The sequence below is a fragment of the Nicotiana tabacum genome, chromosome 6, assembly GCF_000715075.1.
Source record: "Nicotiana tabacum cultivar K326 chromosome 6, ASM71507v2, whole genome shotgun sequence".
NCBI lineage: Eukaryota > Viridiplantae > Streptophyta > Magnoliopsida > Solanales > Solanaceae > Nicotiana > Nicotiana tabacum.
The window spans coordinates 63,263,595-63,274,984 of NC_134085.1; positions in this window are offsets into that span (position 1 = coordinate 63,263,595).

Genomic DNA, 11,390 nt, shown 5'->3' on the forward strand with positions numbered 1-11,390 from the left:
ACACTCTGGTCCAAGCAGAAAAATAATGAAAATGAGAGAGTCTTATTGGTGAAAACCTTCACGGGCACTGTAGGGCGATGGGAGCTGAGAGAAATCCAAAAATGAGAGAGTCTTATTGGTGAAAACCCTCGCGGGCACCGTAAAGCGACGGTAAGTTGAGAGAAAGAACAGAATGAGAGAGGCTTGATGGTGAAAACCCTTCGGGCACTACAAGTCGAATAAGGATTGTGAATCAGATTGGATAATCGGAGCATTGAAGCCCAGTTTCATGGTTTAGGGGTATAACAGGAGTTGAACATCAGACTTGCTCAACAGAATAGGCCACAGGTGCATGTCATGGTCATTAGAGCTGGTATCCATATCTGATAGGTTTCTACTTTGTAGTTTTCTTGTTGGGAATCATCCCCTTATTTTGTCCTTTACCCATTTCCTTTTGTCTTGTTTACCTCCTCTTCCTGAGTCTGTTTGGTCAAAATAAGTGAGAAATGACTTCAAAATTTGCCACCAGCTTTCCAATTTCACAAAACGGGATCTGGCCAGCACATCAAAGTGGCATAAGTTAGGAAAGAACAACAAGCGCACTGAGTTGGTAACAATCAACATGCTTTGGAGTCCATGAGAAATACAAAGGTTTGGTATATTTCAATTCGTGAACAGTGCAACAGATAGAGGATGTTGGGTGAATGGGTCAAAGGTATTCTCTGTGATAAGATCAACAAAGAAAGTGTTTAACCAGTGACAAGCAAGGTATTCCAAGCAGAAATCAAAGTTATCGTGACAAGTGAGGGAACAATAGACTTTAAGGCCAAGGCCAGTGATTTAAGTCAGGAAGGAACAACATGCGCACTAAGTGGATGGCAATTAACGTGCTTTGTAATTCATGGAAACACAAGATCACGATGCAACAGATGGAGGGTGTTAGGTGGACGGATCAAAGGTATTTTTGGTAAAACACAAAGGTTGGTAAATGTCAGTTCATGAATAATGCAAGGGATAAAGGGAATTGGGTCTGAACGGAGAAGGGGTATTTTCTGTGATAAGGATGACAGAGAAAGTGGTTAGTCCATAATCAAGCAAGGTCTTCCAAGTGGAAATCAAAGTTATCATGGCAAGTGAAGGAGCAATAGACCTCAAGGCCAATGCCAGTGGGTTAAGTCAGGAAAGAACAACATGCACATTGAGTGGACGGTAATTGACTTGCTTTGGGATTCATGGGAGACACAAAGGTTGGTAAATGTCAGTTCATGAGTAATACAACAGATAAAGGATATTGGGTCTGAACGGAGAAGAGGTATTTTCTGTGATAAGGATGACAGAGAAAGTGATTAGTCAAGGAACAAGCAAGGTCTTCGAGTGGAAATCTGTTATCATGAGAAGTGAAGGAGCAACCGCCGTCAAAGTCAAGGCCACAAACCAACCACCATATTTTTAAACTGACAAGATTTTTCTTTGATTTGAAATAGGAGCAGGAAATCTCATTTGTTTCAAAGAAACCCACCCCAAGGAAAGGCAAGCACTAGACAGGTTTGACCGTAAACTCTCAGGACCCGCCTGGATAATGGGATTTAATTTAAAGTTTTCAGGACCCTCCTGGAAAATGGGATTTAGTTTAAAATTCAAAACAATTGTGAGTAGCAAGATCTAGTATAAGTTCGCCCCAAAGGAACATAAGTAGGTTTCAAAGTTTACATGTTTGAGATAGGATTCATTTAGGAGTTTTTAGGACCCTCCTGAATAACGGGACCTAGCTTTAGGATTTCCATTGGATAACAAGGTTTAGAGTAAGTTCTGTTGTATGGTAATATAATTTAGCCGTGAAATTGTCACTATTAAGATAAAACTTGACTTTTGATTTTCGGGACCCTCCTGGATAATAGGACGTAGTTTAAAACTGGCTTGCATAACAAGATTTAACGGAAGTAACACCTTTAGAAGATATAACTTAGATTTAAAATTGTCATTTAGTTAAGAGTTGTCAGGACCCTCCTAGATAATGAGGAATAGTTTAAGACCTTCTTAGATAACAAGATTTAGCGGAAGTCATGCCTTTAAAAGATATAGCTTAGATTTAAAATTGTCGTTTAGTTAAGAGTTGTCAGGACCCCCTGGATAATGGGACCTAGCTTTCAAATTCTTAGTAATATGATTCAGTTTAACACTCACATATGTGCCCAGTTACCAAACTAGGGCAGAAAATTTTCTTTGTTTTGTCTATTTCTTGTTGAAATAAGGTACCCACTTGGAGAATAGGGAGAAGCAATTCAAGTCTAGTAGTCAGGAGCCTGTTTGGAGAGCAGGGAATACATTTCAAGTCAGCAGTCAGGAGCCCGCCTGGAGAGCACGGAATACATTTTAAGTTCAGCAGTCAGGAGCCCGCCTGGAAAGCATGGAATACATTTCAAGTTCAGCAGTCAGGAGCCCGCCTGGAGAGTAGGGAATACATTTCAAGTCAGCAGTTAGGAGCCCGCCTGGAAAGTAGGGAATACATTTCAGTTCAACAGTCAGGAGCCTGCCTAAAGAGTAGGGAATACATTCAAGTTCAGCAGTCAGGATCCCACCTGAAGAGCAGGGAATACATTTCAAAGTCAACAGTCATGAGCCTGCCTGGAGAGCATGGGAATACATTTCAAGTTAGCAGTCAGGAGCCCGCCTGGAGAGCATGGGAATACATTTCAAGTTAGCAGTCAGGAGCCCGCCTAGAGAGCATGGGAATACATTTCAAGTTTAGCAGTCAGGAGCCCGCCTGGAGAGCATGGGAATACATTTCAAGTTAGCAGTCAGGAGCTCGCCTGAAGAGTAGGGAATACATTCAAGTTTAGCAATTAGGAGCCCGCTTGGAAAGCATGGGAATATAATTCAAGTTCAGCAGTCAGGCGCCACCTAGAGAGCAAGGAAATACAGTTCGAGTTCAACAATCAGGCGTCCATCTGAAGAAAAGGAAAAGCATCTTAGATTGCAATTCAAGTCAGCAACCAAAGAATCTCGCAGCAAGAATGCGAGTCAACAGTCCGAGGTGATCAACAGAAGTTAGTCACAATAAAGAAAAAAAGAGAGAAAGGCAAGAAGTGAATCCAAATGCAGAAGTTGATGGAAGATGTGAACTGCATAAGACATGGTGGAAGTAACAAACACTACATGTCCGATCTGGATCCAAAAATCTGTAGAAGAACGAGCTAGCACCTGCAACTAGCAAGCGTCAAGGTTCAAATCTAAGGTCTGCATGAAGAACCATTCAAGACTCAAGATCAAGCTTCAGAAGACTTATAGATAGGAATCTTGTAACTCGTAGTTGACAGGCTTAGCCAGTCTTTTTCATGTTTTGATTTTTGATGTAATAACAGGACTGCGGACCGGAACCTCGGTAGAATGGCACCTCGACTGGCTCTTCACCTCGGCATACTCCATCATCTCACTCACCTCTGAAATACACGTAGCCTGATTCCTTTATAGCCAAGGATATGTAGGTAGCTCAGATACCAGGGCTCGGTCACATTCCCCCTTTCTCTTAGCTTTAGTCTCTCCCAAATAAGGGTTGGGTCAAAAAACCTGTCTAGTCGTTCTTTGTTTGAAAACGCTTCGCGTTTCCAGTCAAAGAGGGGCAGCTGTAGACATGTGATTTTTGACCCTCCCCAAGATTTTTCATATTTTAGCACGTAAATATTTAATTTAGGCCCAATATAGCTATTTGAACTATTTTTGACTTCTTTACTTTATTTTCGTCATAAAAATGGAAAATTACAAAAAAATATTTTTAGCTTACGTATCTTTCATAAATTTAAATGAAAATATAAAAAATAGTACCTTATTTTTATCTTTATATAATTTCGAAAATACGAAAATAGTTTCATGTTTAGTTTAATTAATTAGGATTAGCTTTGACATTGTGTAGTATTTCTATCTTATTTTAAAAGGAGTCAATTAAGGTGTTAGACCGTAATTTTAAGAGTTTTAGAGCCCAATTCTTGGCCCAATACCCAATACCCATTAAGCTAACCGTAGGGACCCTTCTAGACTTTTCTTTGGAACAAAAAATAAATAAAAAGACCCTAAGGACCTAATACACAAAAGACCTAGGGACTAATAAGCAAGAAACACAAAATATAACCCTAGACCCTACACCTATAAAAGCTAAGTCTAATCAGCCAAAAGGGGACTCTCTCGATCTCTTCACAATTGGGGAGGGGATAGATACAGGGAAATGAATTTCTTTTTGGTGTCTCTTCTTCTGCTAGCCTCCCTTTTCGACCAAAACCTCCAAAGTACAGCCATGGATACCACTTTAATTTCAGCCCCAAACAACCACCAAAACAACCTCTTTCTTCTTCCCCAAATGGCATGAAACTCAGCTGAAAATGATACCAAAAAAAATGACCAAAAATGAGCCCAAAAATGCAGCAAACTTCAGTCAAAAAGGAGAAGCAAAACCCAGTGAAAACTAGTCCAAAGGAGTAGCAAAATTGCAGCCATAACAACACCCAAAACAACCAAAGGAATGCTGCCAGTTCGCACCCTCGAAATAGCCACGAAATCAGCCAAAAATCAGTTTCTTTTCCCTTCAAATATGCAGCAAAACCAAGCCAAAATTCCAGCAGTTTTTCCCCTTATAAACAACCCCAAATTCTATGATGAATCCACCCCAAACCCAGCCGTAAACTCACTCAAAAATACCCGAAAATCCAGCTTCAAAGCACCTAAAATCAGCCCCCAAAATACCGTCAAAAGTCAACGCCGAAGTGAAGTCGCGTTAGAGTTCCGTCGTTGAGGTTCCGGTTAGGTGCTGGTTTTGAATTTTTGCTGTTTGCAAGATTCTTCTTCACTGTAGCTGCTGGAAATTTTAGCAATAAAGTTCCTTTAGTCTCTCTCTCTTTTGTTACTATTATTTCGTTGATTTCATTTATGGGCGTTATTTTGTTCGCTCTTGTGTTTGAAAGCATGATATCTTATTAGTTTTGTTGATTTTCCATTAGTTGTGTTTGGTGAACATTGCTTTGTTTGTTCTGTTAAGGATAGAATGCAAAGTTACCTTATGTCCTTGTCAACTGTCAATAGCCATAAATTACTTTTCCTCCTTTGTGTCGCAAATAGGTAGATCCAAATGGTTCCTATCTCTGTTAGTATTTTGTTATTTTGCTTTAATGATTTGTATAAACTTATTTTAGATGGGTTTGTCTTATGAACTTGAAAATATGGAATAAAAAGGCGTGATTTTAAGTCTAATATGCTATAAGAAGTTTTGTCAATGGATTATGTGATGACGGGGTTGAATTGAAGTAGAGTCATTGGTCGAGGGTCGTGGAAAACTAGTTTTGGAAAAATAATTCTTAACGCGTATTTGCTTTAGGTGCGTTATTTTATTAATTTACCTTACTAAACTCGGGTGCGCATTTATGTGACCCAAATCCAAATCTCAACGATGTTAAAATATGTCAAAAATCACGGGTGCATTTTTGTGACGTGGTTCGAGACGCGTTTTAATAACGTTGTAATTTTCTTTAAAAACTGAGCAAAAACGGTTATAAAAGTTAAATTGCACATAGGTTCAAAATGTCTGAATCAGATAATTAAGCCGAATATAACAGTTGAGCAACCGTGCTAAAATCATGGAACTCGGGAATGCCTAACACCTTCCTCGGGTTAACAAAATTCCTTACTCGGATTTCTGGTTCGCGGACTGTTAAACAGAGTCAAGCTTTTCCTCAATTCGGGATTCAACCGGTGACTTGGGACACCATACATCTCCCAAGTGGTGACTCTAAATTTAATAAATAAATAATCCCATTTCGATTGTTACTTTAAGTTGGAGAAAACTCCCTTACACCCCCTCGGGTGGTAAAAAGGAGGTGTGATAATATGTCTTGTATATGAAAGATTGTACGGCCTTGTCGGCCTATGTTTTGAGTTTATAAAGGATCATATCAGCCTATTAGCCCCATATGTCATGTGTATATGATGATGTAATAAGAAGGATACGTTATGTTGGTACTCGGTTGAGTAAGGTACCGGGTGCCCGTCACAACCTAGCAGTTTGGGTCGTGACAAGCTCCGACCAAACTCACACGACTCGGGGACTCCCGACCGTCGCTATAAAATCACAAGCCTTCAAATCACTTCAAAAATACTTCGAAAAGAACCGGTTAATCAGGCTACCCTCGGTATAAGCAAAGGAGCTTCAATCATGTTAGCTCCAAACAACAGGCTTCGAAACGATTCAGCCATTGAGCGAAACCTCCCAAGGTGCTCATTTTTTGCTACATAACGACTCACAATCGAGGTTCTTATCGAACCGTCGAAGAGTCGGGCGAACACAAAAACTTCAAACAGTCTTTAATGAGGGAAAATAAAGCCTATATTAAAGGTCGTACCAACCCAATACGTAAGAGCCACGGTCGCCAACCCATATTAAAGGTCGTACCAACCCAATGCGTAAGAGCTACTGTCTCCAGCCCATATTACAGGTCGTACTGACCCAATGCGTAAGAGCCTAAAGACCACCTTAAAATTCAAAAACTTAAGGGTCAATGAGCTCGAGTCGAAATCCGACTCGAAGACTGAGCCCGAAACAGTTAGCTAAATATGCCTAAGAGCAAAAGCGTAAGAGCCTACGAGCCAGCCCAATAAGCCTTAGGGCCGATTTGCAAACCTAAGGGTTTTACCTCGAAGTCCAGTTCACCTGGCCAATCATCGACGAACGTATAAATTCAAAACAAAGAAGGACATGCACAAGTAGAGGGAAATGCACGAAAGATAAAACCGAAAGGTTTCCTTTTATACGTATACGTGAACAATACAAAAGCTACATTTGCAAATGCTCTCTGATAGCCCTGTACAAAAAATCAAAAAGAAAAAGCCTAGTCTACTTCCCCCTCGGGGACTGTGGCCCGTCGGCCTCATCCTCATTATCTTCGACATCGGACAAAAAGAACTTGGCGTCATATTCGTCCACCTTTGCCTGCTTTATCTCTTCCGATAGATCGAAGCCCCTAGTGTGGATCTCCTCGAGGGTTTCCCTCCGAGATTTGCACTGGGCATACTCGTTGCTTCTGCTCTCTCGATCGAAAGCCTCTCTCAGCTCAGCTCGAGCGTCAGCAATGTCTTTTAAATAGACGGTCACTTTCTATCGGCCTTAGACCAAATATCTTCAGCTTCAGCTTGGGTGTCTACGACCTCGGCCTTCATCTTCAAAGGCTCAGACTTGAGCCTTGCATTCATGCTCGTTTGGACCAAGTTGTTTTCACGAGCATTCCAAAGTTGCACCTCGAGGGAAGAAACCTTGGCCAAAACATTCTTCTCGGCCGCAATATGGGCATCTATCTGAGCCTTTAGCTCGTTACACTCATGCTTAGCCTGGCCAACCTCTCCCCAAAGGCACTTCGAATCCTCTGTCTTGCTCTGCAACTGAAGTATCAAAGTCTTAATCTTTGATAATAGAAAAAGAAGCATGCATTCCCTCGAAGCAAATGTTACCTGTTTCTCAAGGTAGCTTTCGTAGTTCAAGCTTCGATTCGCCTAGTACCGATGGTGCCTCATATCTTTTCCCCTTTTATCATAAAGAAGCCTGAGGGATTTCTCCCCATCTAAGGCTTTCCTTGACACGGATTCACAGCGGAGCTGCTCGGACTTGAGCTTGTCAAAGGCCTATGAAAAAAAAGCTCAACGAGAAAACGAAAATGTAAAATCAAAAGGCCAACAAAATCAATCAGAGCTCACCACGGAACAAAGCCGTCAAGCCTTCTCAAAGGTTGAGTGTGCATCTAATGGCCCGGTCTCACCGACCCCCGATCTCGAACATCCCTCGAAGTACCTTTGACGGGAGGCGAAAACGGTGCTAGAAAACTTGTATCCCTCGAAGTACCTTCGGCATGATATGAGGACGACGGCTGAACACCTGTATCCATCGAAGGACTTCGATGGGAAAGGAAGATGGCGGCGAAGGAGGAACTATTTTTCCGAGGATAGAAGCCTCAGATGCTGCAGGCTCAGCTGATACATCTTCTTTGAGCCTCCGAGCAGGGCTTGCCTCGCTATAAGCACCCTCATCCTTCGAGGACTCCTTTCTTTTGTTATCAGTCCTCAACCCCAAAGCCGACAACCTTTCCTCCTCCCCGAGGGGGCACAGTATCATATTAAAAAATTCTCCAATGCCTGCGGTGACAGAGTTAGTACACATAAAAAAAGTACCTTTCAAAGAAAACATGCCACACACCACGTACCGTGATGTTTTGCCTCCCATCTACCCTTGGACAGATCTTGCCACTTATACTTATCGTAAGTCAAGCAAGCTGCCAGTTTCTAAGATCAATCCGCCAGATTGGGAACCTCGTATGGCATCCACGAGATTGCTGCAAAAAAGAAAAGAAAAAGAAAACATATTTACAGAATCTACCTCCACCACGGACAAAAATAATAAGAATTACGAGTGCACCACTTACGTGTAAAATTCCATTTCATAGGAAATGGGAGGAACTCTGCAGAGATAATATCGATAGTCCACACTCGGACGAAACGACGATTCATCCACTCTCGGTCCCCATCTTCTTCATTGCTGGCAACAAAGGGACGAGACATCGCATCAGGCCTCGATAATGCAAGGGTCGGTACAATCTAATAAGATGGCTGAGGGTGAACTCGAGCCCGTCTTTATCCGCAAAATACCTTATCATCAACACTATCCTCCAGAACGACAGGTGAACCTGTGCCAGGGTCACCTGATATCTTCTACAAAATTCGAGCACGACCCTATCGAGAGGGCCCAATGTAAAGGGATACGTGTATACGTTCAAAAATCCCTCGGCATGAGCCATGATGCTCTCTTCCGGGGAAGGTACTGATTGGGTCCAATCCGACACCACTACAAAGTGGCAAGAGTGGTCGATGCAGATTTTACCCGAGAAGGCCGGGATCGAATCCACAGGGAGCTAGAATGTTCGGGATTTGGATTCCTATCTAAACTAGCAGTGCATAGTGCTCTTAATTACACTCCCAATCATATTTGTTTGTTTGCTACTTTTAATTTTATGCTAATGAGATGCGAAATTAAACTAAGTATGAATGTTTGTAAGGTTTTCTAAATGGTTAAAGAGGCACTAGGGAAGTGACTTTCTCCTAGGTGAATACTTGATGGGTTCTAAAGCCTAAGGCAAAGTTGTAATATTGGGGATTGCGATATAACCAATGCACGAAACTACTCACTTGGTAGCTTGAGTAACTTTACCCTAATTGACTTTCTCAAGACCATTGGGTGTTAAAATTGTGCAAGCAATGTTGATACCCAATTTTTTCCTGTATATTTTCATATGCCAAATACCTTTCAAAATGGCATGTATATACATATATAATATGTCCCAAGGTCCTATTATTTTTCTAAATTTTTTAAAGATTTTAAAATTAATTTTATTGTCCTATTTTATCAAGAAAAACCCAATAAGTGTTCCCAAAATTGGTATTTTGATAATTCATTTATTGAATTCTTATATTTATACTAAAATATAGCTATTATAATTTTTGCACATTTTTACAAATTTATTTAGTATTCTTAAAAGCTAAATCGCATATAATTGCAATATTAGCCTGCTCTAAGATTTAACTGTGTTTGTAATTACAAAATGGGCTCAAGTATTTTTTTATCTAATATTTATATATTAGTAATTAACTTAGTACCTTTAATTTTTTTTCATAAATTATTTTACTATTTTTTATAAAATAAATAAGGGAAAATGGTTATTTAAATGTTAGCCTATTTTTATTTCGATTTTGGCCAGATTTGGCACCCCTAACCAACCCAATTTCAATTTCAATTGCCCAGCTCAATTTCAGAATTACCCGACCCACGACCTTTAAAAATAACCCACCGACCCTCTTTTAAATCCCAGCTGTTGATCTAACAAATCAACGGCTCATGTTCTCCCTTTCCTTTTTAATTTACCAACACCCCCTAAACCTAATCATTTGTCACCGGTAGCCGCTTTTGAACCCCCATTCTCTCAAACTCTCTCGAAGCTTCTCAAATCCTAGCTGCCTCCCAGTACTTCCACCCTAAAGCCACCGGAATCCATGGCTTCCAAGGCCATTAGAATCTTACACCGGCCTCCTATGACTCCCACATGCCTGATTTCTAAAGATTTAAGGCCTGACCACAAAAAAGCTTGGTCCAGCTTCGTTTGATTTAAGATCTATGGCCATCTCCGACCTGCTCCGGCGAGCCATGCCCGCTTCGAGCCTAGTTTTGACTTCTCCGGCTTAGATCAGTAACTTTTCCAAGCCTTTCTCACTACTAGGGTTCTTCTAAAACCCTAACCCTTCGAGGTTTTTCTGATCTCCTTAGATCTGTTCCAGATCCATGCTTTTCTTAAGTTTTTAAAACGATTTTTCTGACTTTTCTTTCAAAAATTACTTTCAAAATCATCTCTTTTCCGGCCTAGGATTTTTCTGAAAGTACTTAAATGTTTCTCTGACTTTCTTTTTCTTTTTGTGTGTATTTTCCTCTACTATGTTCTTGTATTTTCTTCTACCGTGTTCTTGTATACTTCTTCTACTATATTTTCCTATACTGTGTTCTCGTATGCTTTTTCTAATGTATTTTCCTCTTCTGTGTTCTTGTGCATTTCTCCTACTGTACTTTCCATTATTATGTTCTTAAGTGTTCTTATTAAGTTCCACCTACTGAGTTCTGGTTAAGCTTCTTCTAAAAAACTTCTTAATATGCTTCTCCTACCGTTCGTATCAATTTTCCCATTATGTTTCGAATTAGTTTCTTCTACTCTGTTTTCTTTGAGCTCTTCTACTATGTTCTGCATGTTACTTTTGTATCATGTTTCTCATGAGTTTCTGTTGCTGAAAGAAACATGTTAGAAGTTTCAGTTCTTTTTCAAACCTCTGAACCTATTGTCAACGCCCCCTTTTTCTACGCGTGGGTCGAATCGGGTATACGACATTGGGAGGAAAACTCTATTCCCTTTCGAGAATTGGGTTTTGGAATTTGAAGAGTTGCCACCTAATGATTATAGTGCATTAGGACACTTTTTAGAAGAGTTTGAGTTGAAAAACCAGAGTTCGGGTAAGGGCTAGAAATTATCTCGAGGGGAAGGTGTTAGGCATCCCTCAAGATCCACTAGTGTGGTCCAGGCGATGCTACAATTGTGACTTTACAAGTAAACAATCAAGGCTCAAATAAGGATAACATTGCAATTAGGTTGAAAACTTTTGAAGGCAAGTAGAGAGGGCAAAAATTTATGAAAAAGGATTTGAATAGTTTTACAAGAAGAGATGAAAGGAAATAAAGGGAAGGGGGTCCTAGGTTTATAAATAATATGGATCACTTCAATGCAATATCCAGCAATCACTCCTCAAAAGAGGGGTCGCACGTGATATTAGCGCACCGGTCATCATATCCA